General features: G+C 30.8%; 2 pseudogenes across 1 annotated transcript; both read right to left on the reverse strand.

The window, feature by feature from the left end:
* Positions 1–861: 861 nt before the first annotated feature.
* LOC107644546 (alkane hydroxylase MAH1 pseudogene) lies at positions 862–2,552 on the reverse strand (annotated as a pseudogene). The gene has a single exon (XR_015883157.1). The product of XR_015883157.1 is annotated as an alkane hydroxylase MAH1 pseudogene (transcript).
* A 3,547-nt stretch (positions 2,553–6,099) lies between these two features.
* On the reverse strand, positions 6,100–7,820 carry LOC107642166 (alkane hydroxylase MAH1 pseudogene; annotated as a pseudogene).
* Between the last annotated feature and the right edge of the window lie 17,344 nt (positions 7,821–25,164).

The raw sequence follows: 25,164 nt of genomic DNA on the forward strand, positions 1-25,164 counted from the left end.
TGCCTATATATGTCTCTTAATATGTTGTATTTAGATTCAAACTTTGATGAATACACCAAGTATTAAAAAAACTCTCTAATATTGTGTGGGTGAGTGTATAGTGTCTCTGGGTGTGTTGTGATACTTAAAATTGAGAGTTCTTCAATCTATTTAACCAAAAAAATATATATATTAAAACCAACTTTGAATTAATATAGTATTGAGAGTTTAAATTTCACCTTGTATATATAATAATTTATTAGCTAACTATAAATTCTTAAATTGAATTCTAATCTATAATAAATTAATATATATATATTAAAAAAACTCAAAAACACGAAAGCAAGGCAGCTATATATTTTAAAGGGAAAAAAACAAAGAGAAATTGAAAAGCATCCTATCCCTTCAATATTTAATTAATTTCTAGTAACATAAAGCAAAAAAAAAACATCATCTAATGCTCACTTCCCTTCTTGGCTTTTTGGTCTGGTATGTTAGCCCACCTAATTTGACTTTCGATTATATATATGGTAATGTTAGAGGAAAAAAAAAAGAAGTGGTCTTATTTAGAATATATTAATTATTGTAATAATTAATAAATTTTAAATAAAATAAATTCAGAAATTCTGATTATTTGTAGTTAATTTTTTTTGTTATTAAATATTTTCGTTATATTTCATATCAAATTAATAAACTCCAGGTACAGTATATGAACTCAATTTTTTGTTGTTTTAATTTGTGCTCTGAATACTAACTGTGATTACTCTCTAGAACTTTTGAACATGTTGTGAATTCATGAGAAATTAAATAGAAATTCAGAATAAATTATCCTACATATTCTCCAAACATGAACTAGATAGATACTCTATAAATATGTAAGGATTTTCGAAATTATTATCTAATTAACACATTTATATAGTAACAATGTAGCAGCTTTTACAACTCTTAAAATTAAACATCACAAAGTAAAACTTATATTCATCTAATTACTTGCACTGTCTTCTAGTTATCCTAACTTTCAAACCATGCTTCATTAGAAGTACAATTGAAAGACTAGGAATAGCTTGATGACCTTCCACCACATGAATATGATAATTGCACAAAATAGAAGCTGCCACCATCTTCAATTGAATAAAAGATATGTCCTTTCCCAAACAAGTTCTAGGACCCGCATTAAAACTAATGAACTTATAAGATGGCACATGAACAACACTACCTCTATTAGAGATCCATCTCTCTGGCTTGAACTCCAAGCAATCTTTTCCCCATATCTCTTCAAACCTTCCCATTGCAAACAAAGAAAGTAAGATCATTGTACTTGGATTAACATGATGTCCACTTGGGAGTATGTCACTTTTGATTGGTTGCTTCCTCTCAAAAGGAATAGGAGGAAAAAGTCTCAAAGACTCACAAAAAGCACCATGGAGATAAACTAGCTTTTTCACCTCCTCTATGCCTAAAACTTTGTGCTTCATTTCATCATCATTATTGAACCCAAAATTTTGTTTGATCTCATCAAGAATCTTAGCTTCTACTAATGGGTTTGTAGCAACAAGCCAAAAGAACCAAGTAAGAGCTGAAGTTATAGTATCTCTTCCGGCTACAAAAAGATTAAAAGCTAAGTCTCTTAAGAATTTATCATCATGTAATTGATCTTCTTCTCTCATTAAAGAGGTGAGCAAGTCAACATGATCATGAGACTCATCAATTTTTGTAGACTTACTTAACTCTTTGCGCTTAGTTGCTATGCATGAATATAAGAATTGGTCAAATATTTTGCAAGCTTGTGTCATCTTTCTCTCTTGACCAATTTGAAGCAATTTTTGTAGCTTCCAAACACCTTTAGGCACTACATGTCTATAGAATATGGATTCTTCAGCTTCATTAAAAGCCTTCTCATATGCAATAACTTGAGGGAGATCAATAGCAAGACAATGAGGATCATACCCTAAAATGATGTTGCAAATGTTGTCGAATGTGAAGCGATTGAACACATCTTGTAGATCCACCTCAACATGTTGGTGTACCACATGTTCTAGTACTGGAATCAAATCATTTGCCACTTTCTTTTGAATCGTTTTCTCTAGAAACATCTCGAAGCTTCTATTCTTGAAAACAGAGTGGAGCAACAGCCTGTGGTATCTCCATCTCTCAGAATCCGTGGCGAAAATACCATCCCCAAAGACTTGGAAAATCTCGCGAAATTCAGGGCCCTTGACATAGTTATCAAAACTCTTGCTCATTATGTGATGAACATTCATGGGGTCACTAGTGATCATATAGTTCATTTTGGTGAACCAAGGTCCCATGAATTCACCGGTTCTCCCATGTTGTCTCAAAATATCGGTTAAGAAATCATGGATCCGATACAAATTCCACAATAATTGTGGTAACATTCCAAGGACAGGCCAATCTATTAGGAGAGGAGTCTTGCAAGATAATCTCCTATGGAAAAAATAATATAATAAGTAGCAAAATATTGATGCAATTATTGCTACATAGCAAAAGATTGCGGTTATCATCATAAAATCAACAAAAATAAGTGTGTTTGGTGAGTTGGTTGTATGTTTTGTGTTCTTATATATATATATATATTCTCGCATGTCATATATATATATATGTGTCAATTTTTTTTTATTCTTTTACTAATCACTATCAATTATTGTAGAGGTGGTCCATATAAAGATGATGTGTTTACTAGGCAATTCATCGAGTCCACAAAGTCACAAACGATATTTATCGCTAACTGCGTGATAGAGATGTATATATATAAATATTAGTGTGTTATTTTATGAATTTTATGCTATTTTATTATTAATTTTTTATATTGTACTTCAACTTAAAATAATTAAACTTAAATCTTGTGTTATTATTTTATTTTTGTTATTCAAGAGAACTATTATTGATAATATTTTAGGAGTAAATAGGCTTAAACAGATAAAAAATAAATTCTCTGGATATTTTTTTGTAAAAACAGCCAAATAGAATCTTAAAATAGTTTTTTTTTTAAATTATGCGGATATATCTAATATCCGATCCGATCTTATCCGCATACTTGTGGATCGGATCGTATTGGATCTAGCCTAAAAATATACGGATATCGTATCCGATACGATCCGATGAGTGCAGTGCGGATCGGATAGAATTTTAGATTATATCCGATCCGATTCGATCCATGTGCAGCCCTAATTATAATTGAATAACTGTCTTTAATTAATAGTGATTTACAACCAAGATTTAAGATCAATCTGTCCCCACGTGACGGCCTTTTGTTAACTGTGTTCCAACAATAATTATTGTATACAACCAGAAAATTTTAGTTGTTTTCATTTTTTCCTGAATCAAAATCATGATTGTAAACCACGAAAATTATGCTTTTTTCTTATTTATTTTGCTCAAAAACTATGATTGAGTTAAACCATAAATTACCTACCGTGTAAACACAATTTATATTAATTTGTGCAAATACTAATTATCTATTTCGTTATTTAAAATTATGATTTACATTTGATAGTAAATAAATATAGTTAATTTCATTTTAAGAACTGAATTATTATTTATAATCAAGATTTACACTCAGTAAATAAGAAAATACGAATATTAGTAATTTCATTTCAAGACAATTACATCAAATACTTTTTTATTTTATTTTATATACAAAATCTTATACAATTCATTGATACAATAAAGTTATTTATACAAATATTTTTAATAATATTCTTAACAATCCTACTAATTATCTTAACAACTCTATTAACTACTTTACTAATTATTTATTAATATTAACAATTTTATTAATTTATACCTAATTCACTAATCATATTCTAATATACACTTTCAAACTCAAGTGAAAACTAAGAAGACCATTCTAAGTTTGGACACTAAATTTTAAACGAATAAAATGATAAGTCTTGATAAATATATCATCTATCTGAGTTATAGTTCCAACAACAATTAGACGAATAACACCAATGAGAAGTTGTTGTTGTACAAAATAACAGTAATTTTCAATATGTTTAGTTCACTTATGAAAAATATCATTATGGACAATTTGAATAGCGCTTCAATAAAAATTAATAAAAAAAAAGATTGAATAGCCCCAAATTAAATCTTCAAGAAACTTACGAATTACAAGGACTTTAGCAGCAGTATCAGCCAAAATACGATATTCTGCTTTAGTATTTGTTTGAACTATAAAAAATTTGTGTCTTAACAGGTCAGGAGTTAAAAGAGTTACCAAAAAATAAACAGTAACTAATAATAAAATGACAATCAATAAAATCACCAACCCAATCAACATCATAATATACTTAAAAGATTAAGAAGATTGTGCAAAAAATTAAATGCATTTAGATTCAATTGACCTTTTGTAAACCTTTTCTTAATCATATTCTAATACTATGATAGAAATATATATAAAAATAGAATCAGAAATATGTTTATCAATTCATTGATACAAAAAGCTCTTCAAGTACTTTGCCAAGTTATTGATGAATTATTGTTGCCCAGATTCACGTGAACTCTTGCCTGTTACTTTGTTTGCCTACCCTCCGGTCCCATGTTTATCATTATTGGTCAAAAAGTTGAACTCTATTAAAATCTCAAAAAATATATTTTTTATAATATTTTTAATTGACAAATCAAGAATTAATTTATTATAAATTTAAATTTTATTTAAAAATCTAACACATTAATTAATTATGAGTTATTATACACATATATAATGGCAAATTTAAATTTTATTTAAAAATTTATTATTGACTAATTGCATATACAAAACATTTTTAGAACTTCAATACTTAAACTATTTTTTTTTAAGTGCCAGAAGACCCATGCCCCATCTACTGTGTTATATGGAACCACAAGGAGAGCAATTATTATGTGTTAGTCTAAATTCCCTTAAAAATATTTAGGCAGTGTACTCTTTTTTATTATCAAATTTTTACACGTTTAGTAATGATACTTTTTTAATGAAATAATAAAAAACAATCAAAGAGATAAAAAATTAAAAAAAAAAAAAAAAAAACAGCTGCCTACAACCTTCCCTTATTTCTCCTAAGTTAGCTCATCTTTAAGTTTAGTAAATGTAGCCATATGACAAGTTTGTTAGGGATATTTATGGATAAGATCCAATATGTATATTTACGATATTTATTCGAATTTGATTCAAAAAATTATGGATATTATCTGATCCGCACATTAATAGGATCGAATGCAGATTTTATGTAGGTATTTATATATCTATAAATTCGCAAAAATAAATAAATAAATAAGTAAATATTTTTTTTATATTTTATTTTATCTAATAATTATTATATATGTTGTATTATTTAATTTTTATTATTTAAGAAGTGTTTAATAATATTTTAAGAGTAAACATGTTTAAAAAAAGTAGAAAAATAGACTTATTGATATTTTTTAATAACAATAAGCTTTTTAAAATATTTTTATGTTTGCAGATATATCCAGGATCCGACCCGATCCGATTATTTTAGTGCGAATTGAATCGAAATTTTTGTCATATCCAATTCGATCCGCGTTCATTCCTAGCCGCTTTAGAATATAAAATGTTTTTATATCCTTAATATTTTTTAAAGTTTTAAATTAAAACTAATTCAGTCCTAACTTCCAATTTATTTTATTTTGAGTTTGGATGAAATTTGTGGATCAAACTCCTCTAGAGTGAACGAACAAATTAATAAAGTGATAAAGTAAAAATTTAATCACTTTTAAATTAAGATAATGAGACTCACATATGATAGAATTTAATTACAAATGTATAGTAATTAACCCTTTACTTTATTAATCTTCTCACTTTAAAAAATTTAAATTCAAAATTTACATAAACTTTTTTATATTTGTGTTATACTAAAATTTTTTTTGTTAATAAGGATCAACCTCTAAGTTTTTAAATTATAGGGACAAACTTTAATTTAATACTATATTATATCATGAACCACTTATCTTAGAAACTTAAGTTAATATAAAAAAAAACACAATTATATATTTCTATCACGAATACTAAACAAAATAAAATCTGATTCTCTGATAAATAATGTAAGATTTATTTATAAAATAAAATAATTCTTGAAACAATAAGAAACATTTATTTCCATTATTTCTTCACACCAAATATATGTATATATACACACACTTACATATTTTCTAAAATTATTAAGTGATCCATCTACTTGTGTGTATTATAGCTGTACCACACTTCATACATTTGAAATAATTAAAAGCCTTCTCTTTTGGTTATCCTAACCTTCAAACCATCCTTCATTAGAAGCACAATTGAATGACTTGGGATAGCTTGATGACCTTCCACCACATGTATATGATAATTGCACAAAATGGATGCTGCCACCATCTTAATTTGCATAAAAGACAAGTCTTTTCCCAAGCAAGTTCTTGGCCCCGCATTAAAACTAATAAACTTGTAAGAAGGCACATGAATTATTCCTCCTTTTTCAGATATCCATCTCTCTGGCTTGAACTCCAAGCAATCTTTTCCCCATATCTCTTCATATCTTCCCATTGCATACAAAGAAAGTAAGATCGTTGTATTTGGATTCACATGATGTCCACTTGGGAGTATGTCACTTTTGATTGGTTGTTTCCTCTCAAAAGGAATAGGAGGAAATAGCCTCAAAGATTCACAAAGAGCACCATGAAGATAAACTAGCTTTTTCACCTCTTCTATGCCTAAAACTTTGTGCTTCATTTCATCATTATTTGATCCAAAATTTTCTTTGATTTCATCAAGAATTTTGGTTTCAACTAATGGGTTTGTAGCAACAAGCCAAAAGAACCAAGTAAGAGCTGAAGTTATGGTATCTCTTCCAGCCACAAAAAGATTAAAAGCTGAGTCTCTTAAAAACTTGTCATCATTGACTAATAATGTTTGACTTTGACCCTTTTCTTGTTCTTCTTGTTCTCTCATCATCATCAAAGCACTAAGCAAGTCAACTTGAGCTTCATCTATTTGACTACTTTTGTTGTACTTGCTTATCTCTTCTCTCTTTGATGCTATGCAAGAGTATATGAATTGGTCAAACACCTTGCAAGCTTCACTCATCTTTCTCTCTTGACCTAATTGAAGCCATTCTAGAAGCTTCCAAACACTCTTTGGAACAGCATGCCTATAGAATAAGGACTCTTCAGCTTCATTAAAAGCCTTCTCACATGCAACTTGAGGGAACTCAATAGAAAGACAATTAGGATCATACCCTAAAACAATGTTGCAAATGTTGTCGAATGTGAAGCGATTGAAGATGTCTTGTAGATCCACCTCAATCTCATGTTGTCTCACATCTTCCAATGTGGGAATTAAGCTACATTCCACCTTCTTCTTGATTGTCTTCTCTAGAAACATCTCGAATCTTCTATTCTTAAACAACGAGAGAAGCAAGGATCTATGGTACCTCCAGGTCTCCGAATCCGCCGTGAAAATTCCAAGTCCAAAGACTTGGAAAATCTCGCGGAATTCGGAGCCCTTGACATAGTTGTCAAAACTCTTGCTCATTATATGATGAACATTCATGGGGTCACTAGTGACCAAATAGTTCATGTTGGTGAACCAAGGTCCCATGAATTCACCGGTTCTCCCATGTTGTTTCAAAATATCGGTTGCGAAATCATGTATCCGATACAAGTTCCACAACACTTTTGGTAACATGCCAAGGATAGGCCAATCAATTAGGAGAGGAGTCTTACATAATCTCCTATGGAAGAAATAATATATGTAGCAAAATGATGATACAATTATTGCTACATAGAGAAAGATGGCCATAGTGTATATGGTTTAATTTCTTGTAGTTTATGTGAGGCGGTTTTAGATACATAAGGTTGGTTTTCTTATTCTATTAATAAGTATGTATGGCATTATATATACAGTAGTGCTATTTTGGCATCCACTTTCCACATTATGAGTGATGAATTATTCCATGAGAAATAATTAAATAATAATATATAATATATCAAAAATTCATTTTTATAGTATTAAGTGGAAAGTGCTGCTTTATATATTCTATATTGTAACAAAAATTTCAAAACTGTTTAGAAGAGAATAGAAAATTAATCGAAAACATACAGTTTTAAATTATTTAATTATTTTGTATTTTTTTAATTGTTGTTTATTTTATTTTATATTTATTAATTACAGTTGAAATAATTAAATAATTATAAATATAATAAATATGTAATTATAAATATTATATAAATAAAATGCTGAGTTAAATAAAATAATTTTAAATTTTTTTCTCCTAACATTAACAAACTTTGACAATGATTAATGATGATTATAATTTAATTTGTGTGTCTCCATATATACAAGCATTTTCTTTTATAATATTTTAAGATTTTTTAATGTCTTTTCTAAGAGAAAGGCAAAATTGTACACAATAAATTAATAATTGATGTAAAGCTAGGATTTTTTATTTTTATAAATTAAATAAATATAATTATTATTAAAATAAATAATTTTAAAAATATTTACCGAAATAAATACCTCTTTCTTATCTCGTTTACAGTGTAAACGAGATAAAACATATGTATGCAATCCGTATTTATCTCATTTACACTATAAACGAGATATATGTACTTTTTTTAAAAAAAAATTAAAAATAATAAAAAATATTAATAATATCAATAATCCAAACTTTTGGCGTGCAATTAGTACATAAAAAGGTTGGTAGAAGAGATTAAAATGAATATATTTGATCAATTTTAGTCCATTTTAAATGACAGGGATTAACACGTTTACTTGAAAACTATTAAACTGCCCACTATTAACACTGTTATCTCTTTTCTAATCATCCACTGGGTTAAAAATTTAAAATATAATTTAAATATACGTGATTTAGTTAATGACTCAGTTAATGTAGATCACTATTCTATTGGTATATAATATGAAATCTTTTTTACTTAAATTATATTTTAAATTTTTATGTACTCCATGCAACAAATAAAATTTATATGTACTCCTGTACAACAAACAAAAAAAGTAGGTGAATATGGAAGAAACAAATATATTAATAATGTATAGTTAAAAATATATTTATAATTATCCAATATTAGTGGTGTGTTGGAAATATATTTGTAACTATCCATTATCAATAGTGGACTGCCCATTGTTAATTTTTTGGTGACTAACTGCCCATTGTTAATAGTGTGATGGAAATATATTTGTAACTATCCGTTAAATAAATAACATGTAAAGAGTAATGGGTAGTTACAAATATATATATTTCCAGCACACTATTAATAATGGGTGATTACAAATATATTTTCACCACACTATTAATAATGGCCATTACAAATATATTTTTAACTATACATTATTAATATATTTGTTTATTCCATGTTTATCTACTTTTTTTTTCGTTTATTGTACAAGAGTACATATAAATTTTATTTGTTGTACATACAAATTTGAAATATAATTTAAGTAAAAAAGATTTCATATTATATATACTAATAGAGTAGTGACATGCATTAACTTGGTCGTTAAATAAATTACGTGTATTTAAATTATATTTTAAATTTTTAAATAGCGAGTAATTAGAAGAGAGGTAACCGTGTTAATAGTGGAGAGTTTAATAATTTTCAAATAAACGTATTAATTCCTATCATTTAAAATGGACTAAAATTGATCAAACATATCCATTTTAATCTCTTCTACCAATTTTTTTATGTACTAATTGCATGCTAAAAGTTTGGATTATTGATATTATTAATATTTTTTATTATTTTTATTTAAAAAAAGTACATATATCTCGTTTATACTGTAGACAAGATAAATACGTGTCGCATACATCTGTTTTATCTTGTTTATAGTGTAAACAAGATAAGAGATATTTATTTTGATAAATATTTTTAAAATTATTTATTTTAGTAATTATTATATTTATTTAATTTATAAAAATAAAAAATCCTGTAAAGCTATATATGTAGCTAGGTCCCAAAATATTGTGATTTTCACTATACATCCAGTCAAGTAGTGTCCACAACTACAGAAAAGGTACATATTAATATATATTGTTAATTATTATTATCAAATTAATGTATGATATAAAAATCTATTGCCAAAAATTTGGGATGTGATAATAATAATTGCCCAAACACGTGAAATACTTCAAGATGCGTCTTCTTTCAGACGACCGTGGACATTATGATTCTGGTTTGTTTGGCTTTTTATATTGTCCACTTGTATATATATATATCTAATATTCTTGGTTAATTGTTCATATATTTGTTGTATTTAAATATTATTGGAATTTTCGTAGTAAAAGATATTTGATCGAGTTCAATGATGTGTCTTGATGGTGCACCATAAAAGATTTTTGTGGGTATATATTATTGATTTATGTTGAATAATTTTATGATGTTAGTTTGTTTTTGTTTCGATGATTTAAATTATTATATAGGGGAGTACATTTTAAATTTTACTAATATAATTAAAATTGAATGAACGAAAAATTTCAACCAGTAGCTTATAAGATTGGGACTATAGTTTAGAGGAATACAAATCAGCAAAGTTTTTATTTTAATCCTTCAAATTATTACATGCCTGGATTATTTTAATTTCTTAAAATTTTCACGTTAATTTTTTTAATTGTTATTTTATTATTATAGTCTGTCAAATTGCAATTTGCAAAACATGAACAAATTAGTTCTTGGTTCCAATTGTTAAGTTGTTAATGTTTTCATTGATATTGATGCATGTTAAATAATTAATAATATGATATTATTGTTAGTGGTGGATTCTTATTAATTATTGATTTTTGTCTTTGATAAAACTGGTTGAGTATTTTATTTTGACATTCTTATAAATTTATAAATGATTGAGTGATTCACTTTGAATTTTAGATGCTACTATAGATTATTGAGTCGTAAATTCTATAATTAGTGTATACTAGTATTTTTATCCGTAATAATATTATGGGAATATAAATTTAATAAAATTACGGTCTATTTTATTTTAATAGTATAGATTATGTATGGCATAAAAAATTTATAAAATCAAATTACTTTTACAAAAAAAAGTCATAGATTGACAAAAGTCTTTAACTAAGAAGACTAAGGTATCTGTAGATAAAAAATTAAATAATAAAATTTTTAGTTATTATTTTTATATGAAAATATCTAACTTTTTAATAATAATTAATTTTAACATTTATTATTATCTAAAATTTAAAATAATTTAACGTGTATACTTTTTACATTTAATTAGGTGTTAACTATTAAGTCTGTATAGAAATAATTCATTTTTATACTTACTATTTAAAAATAATATTTTTTCTCTCTATGTATATAAAAATATAATTAGATATTAGCATAAAAAATTATACTGATAGTTATAAAATCAATTCAAAATTATTTTTTTTAAATAATTAAATCTTGATTCTAACTTTTAATTATAATATTAGTATTCTCTCAAAATTATATGTAATAAATATTTGAAAAAAATAAAAATATAAATTAAAAAGATAAATGATAAAAATTTAAAACTAAATAAAAAACTAAAAAATTATGTATATAATAACAATAATAATAATATTTTTATTTAAATTATATTATTTTGTTAATTTTATTTTCTGTAGAAGAGAAAGATAGAAAAATAGAGAATGAGAGAAAAGAGAGAGAAAGATAAAGATAAAGAACGAAAGTGAGAGTGAGAGTTTGTTAATTTTGAAAGAAAATTTTTTATTTTAATTATAAAAAAATATCAGATGACATATTTTGATTTGTTAAATTATTAATGTAAAATATAAATTATATATAGAGTGAAAAAAGTAGAAAGCAATAGAAAAATGGAGAGATGTATATAAGAAAATTTAGGAAGGAAGTTTATTAATTTTGATAAAAATATTTTCTCTCAACTTTAATAAGAGATTGTCATGTGACACATTTGATTATTAAATTAGATAGTAATATATGATACATAATAAGGTATATTTCAATTTTAATTTTAATATTTTAATTTTAATTTTAATGCAATTAAAGAATGTTATGTTACACATTTTAATTGTCAAATTAGTAATTGATCATTGATATTGATAATGATATATAAAATAGATATAATTGTTGAAGGAATGAGAGAAATAGAGAAAGAAAGATGGAGCAGGGAAGAACTCTTTAATTTTGGAGGGAAAGATTTGATTTCAATTGCAATGAAAGAGTGACATGTGACACATTTTAGTTATAAAATTAGTAAGGAGGAGGAAAGAATTCTTCAATTTTGAAGGGAATGATTTAATTTCAATTACAATGAGAGAGTGACATGTGGCACATTTTACTTGTAAAATTAGTAAGGAAGAGAAGAAAATTCCTTAATTTTGAAGAAAAAGATTTAATTTCAATTACAATAAGAAAGTGACATGTGGCACATTTTGGCTCTAAAATTAGATAAATATAATAGATAATAAGATGAGATAATAATATATATTTTTTATTTAAATTTTTTAATGATTAAAATATGATCATATTATATATATATATATATATATATATATATATATATATATATATATATATATATATATTATAAGAAAAAAATTATATTTTTATTTAATTCTCTTGACAACTAATAAATCTATCACGTGTAAGAAATTAGACAGAAAGTGTATTTTCAAATTCCAACATTCATACATTTATATATTTCACAACTAAAATCATATGATAATTAAACTTAAGCTCCTCCTGCATATACTCATTGTTATCTATAGTCCATTAATATTAGTCCAAGCAATTTGAAAAAAAAAATAGTAACTAAATGAAAGAACTAAAATTGAACAGTGTATTTAGGATGATTATATAGGACTTTAACCAACTGAAATTTAATTATGTTCTATGTAATTTTATTACTAAATTAAAAAAAAAAATATTGGGGATCATGACTCTATTATCCACGCTATAAATTTCGTCATTATTGCATATATTTATAATTACATATTCAGTACGTTTAGTATTATTCAATTATTTTAGTAGTAATTAATTAATACAAAAAAACGATAATTAAAAAATATATAATAAAATAATCTTAAACTATTTTACACTAATTTTCTATTCCATCAAATATTTATGTGTACATGACTTTCTATATAGTTTCTTTATACATGGTGAGAAAAATCTACACATGTTGTAAATAAAGTGTGCTTTTTATATATAAAAGAAAAATTCCTTTTTATTTAACAGTATTTTCTCCCGCATGGAAAGTGTTTGTTGACAAATAGTCACATACTCACATAGTCACATGGATCATTTATGAAGTTTGGTAATTAACAGCGAACAGTTTGGTGTGATTAACTTCTTTTGCACAATCGAAACCCATCATCAGAACAGATAATTAGAAGAGTTAATTACCAATTCGATATCTAAAAAATTTAGACGTTAACAAAAATTTTTTTGAAAGATATCAATAAAATAGTTTTTTAATAATTTGAAATATGATAAAAATAACGGTTAAATATTATTTTTTTATAAATGATAAAAAAAATTTAATGTTTAATAAACAACTTACTTATTTATTTTGAATTTTTGTGATAACATTTGAATAAATATTTAAAAAATACACAAAAAAATTCAAAGCAAAATTTAATCCCTAGATTTTTTGTTTTTTAAAAAAAATTTGGTCATTTACAATTAAATTTTTTTTATAAAATTCACTTGATATAAAATTAAAAGATGAAAATAATTGTTTTTTTAATGATACTTACAAAAAATCGTATTAAAATATGATCTCTAAAATCTTTTTTAAAATATATATTTAATATCTACTTCTTTCTATCACAACTTTAAATCTTTCAAGAATCGTTAACATTTTTTTGGATTATTTTTGTCAGTGTTGTAAACTTTCGAGTACTATTTTAGTATTTTACCCAATTTGAAATTTCTTTCACAATCAAATTTTTTTAGTATAATCAATGAGTAAAATACAACAGAAGAAAGAAGCAAAACAAATGAGGATGAGGAGAAGCAGGAGCAGAAAAAATCGATGGTGAATCTGTGATTGCTTTGATGTCGCCGCAGAAGAAGAGGCGTGACATCGTTGCAAAAAAGGAGGCGCAACTGCAATGGTGAATTTGCGATGACGAATTTGTAACTCTGTGACTTTCAACAATGGGTTGTGACTTTAATTTTGGGCAACGAATCTAATTCTAACGGCGAGGTTACGAAGGGGAGATCTGGTGCGTGCTTGACAAACGAGAAGGAAAGACGTCGCCACAGAGAAAAAATCCTAGAGTGAGCGAGATGGAGACAAAGAGAGACGGAGTAAAGAGAGACACGAGGGAGATCTGATAGAGCAGACCACGTCGCCGGAGAACTGTGATAGTTGGAGAGTCAGAGTTGTAAGGGAGATCCGGAGTGGCCGACCGCCATAGAAGAGAGCACGACAATGGTTGAATGAAAGCATGAGTAAGGGCACAGGGCTATGAGTGGGATTGGATCATCTCCAATTTTTTTTTTCACTTGAGAGTAAACTTAATCTCTCGCCAAATATTTTATATGTGGGATCAAGAGAAAATATGAGAGAAAAAATATTGAAGGGTTAAAAATCGCACTTTTCTCCTTCAATTGAAAAAAAATTGAGGGAATCCATTTCTACCGTGAGTGAGGTTGTGTGCCCAAGAGAGAGTGTGGTTAGGCAGCGAAACTGTGAGACTGTGAAACTGAAATCCTAATTTTCTCCCATTTAATTTAGACATTTATATGATTGGGTTTAACTATTAGAATGTCCTTAAAAAAATAATATAGCAAGCTTGCTGAGCCAACCTGCCTCGCCCCACCAAAACCTGCGAGTTTAAAATCCCACTCGGCCCACTTTTTTGATGGTTTTGGCAGACCGGCTCGATAAATTTGATCTGTTTTGCCAGTCCTACCAGAATTCTACCATAGGAGAGAAAGTGTCTTGTCACAATTTCATAGTGATCAACTGATCTAGGAGTAAGTGTCTAATCATACTTTACATTGGGAAATAATGTGACCGAGACAAAACAATCATATCCACACATCGTCGATAGTATTGAGCAAGTGTGATGAAATTGTCATCCTTGCCAAAATGCCAGGCATAAACATAACCAATATCATTATGCAAGTAGGACGAAACTCACATTCTTTTCTAGAGTCTTTAATCATGATCATTGAAAAACTTTTTATCTATCAATAAGTCACTAGAATCCTTTTCCAACCAATTTAGAGCTTATGATAGTTTTCTTAAATTCAAAGTGAATGTTACAAATCTATACAAACTCATTGAAGAGACATGTTTCATTAAAAACAGGATTACAAAACAACAAGCAAGTTTTTGCTTATGCAGTCTCTAATATGAACGCGATCAACTCCTCCCTACCCAAAACCAAATTTTTGCTCTATGCATAAATTTGTCACAAATGCAACTTTAACACTCCTGACCTTGTAAAATCGTCTACTTGACATAAAATCACTAAGTTGTAAATATAACGTATCTTTTTTTATCAATCCTGCTAGGTAACGAACTAAGATACCAGCCAACTTGAACAACTTTTTAAAATCATTGTTTTTTTTTAATTTTAAAATTAGGATTACACGCGCCAATGAAAAAACCAATCCGTAGAGCAACTTCTCCCACTGTGACAGGCGCGACTCTCCATGCAGCACCTTTCGTCGCACCACTGGACACTTGACGTCGATCGCAGCTAACCACCTGACCTGCGAACTGAGCCATTCAATTCACAAGACCCTAGAAAAGAAACATCCCCCAATATAGAAAAGAAACATCCGAACGAGCCAAAAAGAAACATCCATTAAAAGCACAAAAGAAAAATCTAAAATATAAGATAAAAAAAACTTCTCCCAATGCAGAAAAGAAACATCCGCTAAAGTACAAAAGAAACATCCAAAACAAGATTTAAAAAATCCAAATTTTAGCAGAAGAAACATTCAAATTTAGTAAAAACAACGTCCAAAACCAAGAAGAAGAAGAAGCGACGCGATCTCAACACGACAATAGTAGTGGACGTGTGGCGGTCTCCTCGGTGGCAGATGTAATGCGTTCGCGAGGGGATCTTACTGCGGTGCTACGCACCGCTGCGTTGGCTAATGGAGGGGACACATGTCTGCGGCGGTGGTCAGCAGTAAGGACGACAGCATTGGTTTTAGGAATGGATAGCACTACGTGTGGCAGCGGACAGCGGCACTAGGTGGGGCATAGACGTAATTAAAGAGAGACAAGGGTTTGTGCGGTTCTTTTTTTCAATGCATACTGTGAATGTGTGTAAGCGTTAAATTAGATTGGATTTTTTGGTGTTTTTTATTTTTATTGGAATTTTTTTCAAAATTAAAAAAGTTGTTTAAGTTGGCTGAACATATAATTAATTTTCTAGATTTTCTCTTTTTTATTTATACTTATAAAACATCACATTAAAATCTGATTTCTAAAACCATTGTGAAAATATAATATTTAATAGTTTGATACTGTAGTCACGTTTTAAAAGTAAACATGTTTAAAAGAGTAGAAAAAGAGATTTTATTGATGTTTTTTTAAATAAAAATAAGTTTTTAAAAAGTATTCTTATATTTTGCGGATATATCCGATATCCGATCCGATCCGCAAATGTGCAGATCAGATCTAAGCTAAAAAATTACAAATATTGGATCTGATCCAATGATTTTAGTACGGATCAGATCGAAATTTTGGCCATATTCAATCCGATCCACATTCACCCCTAGCGTGCGATGGCGGATGCCAGCGCTGGATAGGGCACAGACGTAGCTAGAGAGAGAAACAAGAGTTTGTGCACTTCTTTTTTTCAATGCGAAAGAAACAAGAGTTTGTGCGCTTCTTTTTCTCCGTACCTACTATGAATGTCTGTGAGTATATTAGATTAGATTGATTCTTTAGGTATTTTTTATTTTTGTTAGAATTTTTTTCAACATTTAAAAAGTTGTTCAAGTTATTGGACATGTAGTTTATTCTCTAGACTTTTTCTTTTTTTATTTATACTTATAAAATATCACATTAAAATCTGATTTCTAAAACCGTTGTAAAAATATATATTTAATAGTTTTACACTGTAGTTATGCTTTTTTTTTAGTATCTATATTGTAGTCACATTTTAAAATATTTTTTTATTATTAACAAATTTAGAAGCTACTGATAATTTATTGGTCAAATGTTAACTAACAAATTTAATATGTTTATTAATTGAGGATAAAATTGAAATACACATGTAAAATGTGAATCATAACACAACAAAATTCAATATAATAATTAATCCAAAATCCAAATATCAAACTTCGGTCAATATAGTTGGACCCTACAAGACTAAAACTAACAGTTAGAAGGCGTATAGCAATATAACAAAATTCACTGCATACGAAAACACACTATTATATTTCTAGATTACTTTAATTTTCCACGTCAAAAACCTTCAATCACTAAGAACAATATCTTCTAAATATTACCCAAAAAAAAGTTGAATACAGAAAATTGCTATATGCATGTTACAAAATTGACAGTACTATTCTTTGGGTTCTGAACTCCTGATGTTGAAGTATCAATACATGGATTACGAACCACCAAATACCTGTAAATGGTGTAATAGACATTAAGCTACGCCTAAATAAACGAAAGAGACACCAAAACATGAATTATTTAGATATAAATCAAAATCACATTAATTCTTACAGCATCTAATATATCATCAGAGAGTCTAGGTTTACTTTCTTTAGCATTAGCAGTTATTGGCTTCGTTTGGGGGAAATGGTGAATCACTTTTGCGACTTGTCTAGAGTCTTGTTGAATCTTCTGCTTCTGTTGAGACCAATTGAAATGGCATCAGAAATAAACCTCCATATATAATAATGATGTATTGATGTGAATTTGAAATTGTAAATTTCTTTGGTGAAGAGGAGAATTGGGCCAAGAGTAAAGATTCTCACCAAATTAATAGAGGACATGTGCATTGCACATGATCCTTATTTTGTTTTTGACCTTTGCTCTTATAACTCTTCATTCGAAAACACTCTTCACCATAGTATTACCCTTTGAAATTATAGATCATGGCGTGTATGGCAAAGAAAATAGCAAACTTCCACAAATACATTGTACTTCACAAATACAGATGAAGGATAAGAAAACTAACTAGCTACATCAATAATCCAAAATATGATCTTACATTACAAATGAAAATCATAGCCAACATGTAAATCTATCCTAGTTTTATGGAGCTAAATAGTCCCCGTAAAGATAAGTTATAAAAGCCAAAATTCAAAGCAATCCAACGGATCCAAAAAATAGTTTACTCTGAATTACAGAGATACAAGCATTGGAATTCCATACTTATAAAATATTTTAATTCATCTGAATTTGAATTAATTAAAAAGCATAAATTGTCTGAAATTTGTTTGAAAATACTTTCATAGGCATAGCACGGTGAGTTTTAACCTGCACCTGGCAGGATAAGGTGAAGCATTCACCTCGATGTTGTCACACTTCCATTGTTAACACGTAGCACAGATTTTAGTGGCGTGGCAAAAATTTCCCTGCTTTGTTACCAGGAAACTTGTTTATAGGTTTATAGAAGAATTATTTATTCCCTCAGACGTGGGATTTATTTCATAAATAAGAAAAGTTTGTGTTGAATTTTAGGCCAATAAAAAATGTATTAGAATTTTTTTTTAAAAGTGTATTGGGTCTTCAATTATTAACAACCTATAGTTAATTGTGTTTGAAGGCCACATACTAAAAATATGCAAGGCCCTATTTAAAATGAAAAAAAAAAGCCTTTAGATTTCTTATGTTGAATATATATTTGTAGTTCCACCTCTGAGAATTACATTTTTTTAGTTTCACTCCACTATACATCGAGTGAGTTGTACAAGGATAGAATAAGATGGATGAAAGTCTTAAACGTTTCCTCTTCTTTGCTGTAACCAAGGGACATCATCTTGGTGTTTTCACAAGTTGGAAAGAGGCCAATAAACAGGTCACTAACTTTATTTTTTCGAAATTTGAATGCTTCAATAACTATGAACATGTATCTATGTGCTTCAAGTCAAGAATGTCATCCATTTCTTTAGCCAGTGTTAGGGTTTGAGAAACGGATTTCACGTTTAGATATGAGACATTGCACAGCACAACTTTACCTTCTTTTTTTTCTTTCTTAGGGTCATGTACAATGCACTAGCCCAAAGCTATATAATCGAGCCCAACCCATACGGTACCTTCTTTTTTTCTTCCATATGCCCATTTGTTCAATAAAGGACAACATTCCAATTAATATTTTTTATCTATCTTATTAAACAATACACTAATAGTCTAATGGTCACACTGAAATTTATCAAAAAACAGAACACCTATACACTTACCTGTGTCAGCAGTGAGAGGTGAATGCTTCACCTTTTTCTGCCAGGTGCAGGCTAAAATCCGCCGGCATGGCACCATGAGCGAAGCTACGTATAAAATAGGAGAGACAGTGCCCTCCCAAAAGAAAAAAATTTGTTTACAAATATAATAAAAAATAAAAGAATGTCTCCCACCCCTCAAAATAATGTCTAGTCTTCCCTTCTTTAAAAAAATGAATGGTTATCCTAATTCTCATTCAATGCAGCAAAGAATAATTGAAAAGTTGTGTTATTTAGGTTATAGATCATATATTTAGTTAAAAAAAATCTTAACTTATATTAGAAATAAAGAATTTGAAAGGACAGCAACAACAAGCCAACAAATTACTTCTTCCATTCTTTCCTCTTTTTTTCAATTAGAAAACAAAACATCATTCGATATTTTTATTATTATTACAACTTAGAAAATAATAAGTAGTCTTTGGTCTTTCATTATCATCTCTCATTTTTTTTATAAGTTATTTTTTTATTTGTTTTTTTAATAATTTATATATTTATTTATTTATCTAGTTTATAATCTTATAATATTAATTTAGGTTTTAAAAAAAATTAAAGATGATGATCATGTAATTATAATGCTATCCTTGTATTATTTTTAATTTTTTTTTATTATTAATTGTTTGTGACATTGATATTATTGATTTACAAAAAATAAAATAAATTGAGTTCAGTTAAGTTGAATAAAGTTTATCTTATTATCTATGTAAATTCTCAATAATAGATGACTTTGAATCAAGAAAAAAATGTCGAGTTCAATTGTGTATGTAAATTACAAATTTTAACTTATTTCAGCTCTAATAATAATATTATTAATTTTTTCATTGCATAAGTTATGGTTGTGACTTAAATTATTTACATGAAACATAATATATTTTTTTAATAATTTTGTAGAAAACGTCTAAAAAAAATAGAATAATATTTGAAGATTCTAAAAGCAAATATGTAACTTATATTTACAATATTTAAAATTAGCTTTGAGATATTTGTGTTTAATTATTTTAATATACGATATATTCAATCATCTTATAAAAAATTAATTCTAAACCTAAATTATTATTTTTAATTAAAATAAAAAACTAAAAAAAAATATTGGCCCTATTAAATATTGTCTAGGTTCGCCTGCATAGCACTAAAGGCAACTTAAGCAAGTAGTAAATATCAGAACTTGCAAGGAACTTTAATTACAAGCCAAATGAGTAAAACATACGTGACATCACAAATTGGGAAAATCTAAGTGACCAATAGGTTTTAGCCAACATACAGCCAACAATTCCATTTTCACTCTCCTTTCAAAAAGGAGAGGACACACCTGGTTAGTCGGTTTCCTTATTTTTCTTACTATCCAACATGACACTTTCAAATTAGTTCCAATTGTATATTTCTATCACGAATTACTAAACAAAGTAAAATCTGATTCTCTGAAAAATAATGTAAGATTTATTTATAAAATAAAATAATTCTTGAAACAATAAGAAACATTTATTTCTGTTAGAAACAAGAGACTGAGAGAATAATATGTAAAGTGTATTATTCAATTGTGTATTGAGGTACAATATACAAGGGATATTTATAGGTGCTAAATAAATCAAAGTAATAAAGACATAGAATCCTACAATTAATGTACAGATATGCTATATAAATATAGACGATGCTAATTGATCTAAATTGATTATATTGATTCTCTAACATCCCCCCTCAAACTCAAGTGGGAACTAAGGATACCAACTTGAGTTTGAATAACAAAGTCCGAAAGCGAGTCGGGTGATGAGCTTTCGTGAAGATATCAGCAGTCTGATCCAGTGTCCCAACGGCAATGAGACAAACAGCATCAATAAGAATACGTTGTCGAACAAAGTGACAATCAATCTCAATGTGTTTGGTGCGTTCAAGAAACACATCATTATGGGCAATCTGAATAGCACTGCGGTTATCACAAAAAACATCAGTAGGAGACGACTGAGGAGCACCCAGATCTTCGAGAAGCTAACGAACCGAGATAACCTCAGCAGTGGTGTTAGCGAGGGCACGGTACTCAGCTTCTGTGCTTGAGCGAGCAGTGAATGTTTGCTTCTTAGCACGCCAAGAGATGAGAGCGTCGCCAAGAAACAAACAGTAACCAGTAGTAGAACGACGATCAGTGGGATCACCAGCCCAATCAGCATCAGAATATGCCTGAAGGGTCAAAGAGGAATGGGCAGAAAAATAAAGGCCATGAAATAGAGTGCCTTTGACATACCGAAGAATGCGAAGAACTGCCGCATGGTGAGTAGTACGAGGAGCTGACAAGAACTGGCTGAGGACATGAACCGGATAGGCAATGTCTGGTCGGGTGATAGTCAAGTAGACGAGACCTCCAACTAACTGGCGATAAAGTGTCGGATTATCCAAAACAGTGCCATCCATAGGGGTAAATCGAACATTAGGCTCAAGAGGAGTAGACTCAGTGCGACTATCTGTAATCCCAGCGCGAGCAAGAAGATCTGAAGCATACTTAGCCTGAGAGAGATAGATGCCATCATCGGTGGAGATGACCTCAAGACCAAGAAAATAGCTGAGAGAACCAAGATCTTTCATCTCAAAGGTACGGTGAAGTGAGGCCTTGAGATCAGAGATACCATCAACATCATCCCCAGTAATTATCATGTCATCAACATACAGAAGTAGAAGAACAACTCCACGTTCGCTTTTACGAATGAAGAGTGCATTCTCATGAGGGCTAGAAGTAAAACCAAGACTGCATATGGTAGTGCTGAACTTGTCAAACCATTCACGAGGAGCTTGCTTAAGTCCATAAAGTGCCTTGCGAAGGAGACAAACCTTATTAGAAGGACAAGGATATCCCGGAGGTGGTTTCATATAGACTGTCTTTTTCAAATCCCCATTAAGAAATGCATTCTTCACATCCATCTGACTGAGAGACCATTTTTTAACCGCGGCGATGGCAAGAAGAGCTCTAACAGACGTAAGACGAGCGACAGGGGCAAAAGTCTCTTCATAATCAATACCATACTCTTGCGTACAACCTTGAGCAACCAAACAGGCCTTATAACGGTCAATAGAGCCATCAGAGCGAGTCTTGATCTTGTAGACCCATCTACTACCCACAACTTCCTGATCAGAAGGAGGATCAACCAGATCCCAAGTGTGTGCCTTTTCAAGTGCCTGTAATTCTTCTTGCATTGCTTGTTCCCAATTTGGATTTGAGGAGGCTTCTCTGAATGTCTTAGGTTCATGTTGATGAAGAATAGTAGAAAAGCAATGGTAATCAAGAAGATGAGGAGGTGGATTCCTTACCCTAGAAGAACGAGCGGGAGGAGGAGGCATGACGGTAGGAGCAGGATCATCGTCCAGTCTGGAATCATTGGGAGATGGAGAAGGCGGAGGAACAGAAGGCTGTGGAGGGTCACTCGAGATAGAACCTGTAGAATCATCACTAGGAAAAAGATCAACATTGGGGTTAGTGAACAAAGGTGACTGAGTAGTAGGAATCGACTCAAAGGATGAGAACCGAGAAAACATGTGGTGCTCCCAGAAGACAACATGACGAGATATACGAATACGTTTAGAGAGAGGATCCCAACAACGATAACCCTTGTGTTTAGTGCCATAACCAAGAAAACAACACATACGAGCCCAAGGTTCAAGTTTACTATGTTCATGAGGCTGAAGAAGAACAAAACATACACAACCAAAAACTCGAAGAGAACTATAATCTGGGGGGTATGATAAAGACGCTCAAAGGGAGTAACATTACCAAGAATAGAAGAAGGGAGTCTATTGATAACATGAACAGCAGTAAGAACAGCTTCACCCCAAGTACGCTTAGGACACGAAGAAGAAAGGAGCATTGCACGGACGGAGTCAAGAATGTGACGGTGTTTGCGTTCAGCTCTACCATTTTGTTGAGACGTACCAGGACAAGAAAACTCAAACAGAGTACCCTGTTCTGCAAGAAAGGCTAAGAGTTTGGAATCACGGTATTCCATAGCATTATCACGTCGGAAAACCATAATGACCTTGGAAAACTGTGTTTTAATCATAGTAGCAAAGATGATATAGATCTGAGGTAACTCATGGCGATTAGTCATCAAATAAACCCAAGTAAAACGGGAATAATCATCAATGAAAACGACAAAGTATCGAGCTCCGCCCATAGAGGCAGTGGGAGCGGGGCCCCAAACATCAGAGTGAATGATATCAAAAGGAGAGCAAGCAAGAGATGAATTATTGTGAAAAGATAAAGCAGGTTGTTTGGCAGTTTGGCAAGAAATGCAATCAAAAGATTCATTTGGAACCTGACCTAAAACACCTTGAGACACAAGAGGACGCAGTTTTCCTAAGGAGGTGTGGGCAAGACGTTGATGCCATAAGTGAAGGGTAGAGGGAGAAGAAGCAGCACAGAGATTTGGTACAGGAGAAATATGAAGACTTTCGAGTTCAAACAACCTTCCGACCTTACGTCCAGTCCCGATGATTCGTCCCGTCCGAGGATCCTGTACACGACAACCAGAAATAGAAAAGGTGATGTCAAAACCCAAATCAACAAGTTGACCAACAGAAATAAGATTGAAGTGTAATTTGGGAATGTAGTAAGTATCTGGAAGATTAAGAGATGACTGGGATATAGAACCCTTGTGTGTTGCGTGCAAGAGGGAGCCATTTGCAGTATTGACAGAAGGTCCATTTATAGTTGTAGACATGGACGAGAAAATATTACGCAACGGAGACATGTGATTAAAGCAACCCGAGTCAAAGTACCATTTAGAATCACCTGGAGGGGTTGATAAAGCAGCAGGAGTATTACCAGAAACAGAGAGAAGACGCCGTAGAAGAGATGCAATATCAGATAGAGAGACAGGAGACGGGTTGAAAGGTGCAGAGGGGCTAGGTTCAGTAGTAGCAGCAACAGTAGAAGCAGGCGCAGGACGTGGTGGACGAGTAGGACAGGTAGTAATCAAATGTCCCGAGAGCTTGCAATAACAGCAGAGCAACTGTGAACAATGGTAGCTAATATGCCCTTTCTGGTGGCATGTCCGACATTCAACAGAGGGGCAGACGGAGAAAAGGTGCCCAAAACGGTTGCAGTTTCGACAGAATGTATCCTTTCTGTCTGTGGCAACAAAAACATCCGACTTTTCCATAACAATAGTCACACAAATCAAAGAGAGGAGAGAAAACTGCAATTTCGAAGCAGAAAATGAGAAAACGAAGCGCGGAATCGGAAAGAGGTCACTAAAAAACCTTAGGGATGGTCCCGCTTGTCAGCCACGTCAGCAGTGACGTCAGCGCCACGTCAGGGCAACGGAGACACGTGGCAGCCCGTGAGAGGATGAGGAGGACGAGCTGGCGTCGAGGTGGCGGTCGGGTCAACGCGCGGGCCGGGTCGGGTCAGGAGCGGGTGCGCGGGTCACAGGGAAGGCTGGTGGCGTGACACGTGGCGGCTTCAGGGTCGTGGGATCAACAGCAAGATCCAATGGCTACTGAAGCATCTCGGGGGAGGATCAATGGAGGTGGACAGCGAGCTTCCAGCGGCGCGTGGCGGCGCGTCCGGGGGCGTATGGCGGCTATCTCAGCGGCGTTGGAAAGCTGACGACGAGAGGATCACAACGGTGCCGGAGGTGACGAACCAAAGCGTCGGAAACAGGTCGAAAAAGGCGAGCAAAGAGGCACGGGTGGAAGCTGGAAGGAAGAGCAACCTGGTCGTGACAGCGTCTTTCGGCGGCGCGTCTGGTGGCGGATGGCGGCGGTTCTGGTTGCGTTGGAATCACGGAGACAAGACGAACAAGATGGTTATGGGGG

This window comes from Arachis ipaensis, chromosome B5, assembly GCF_059453495.1.
Source record: "Arachis ipaensis isolate K30076 ecotype BB chromosome B5, ASM5945349v1, whole genome shotgun sequence".
In the NCBI taxonomy this organism is placed as follows: Eukaryota; Viridiplantae; Streptophyta; class Magnoliopsida; order Fabales; family Fabaceae; genus Arachis; species Arachis ipaensis.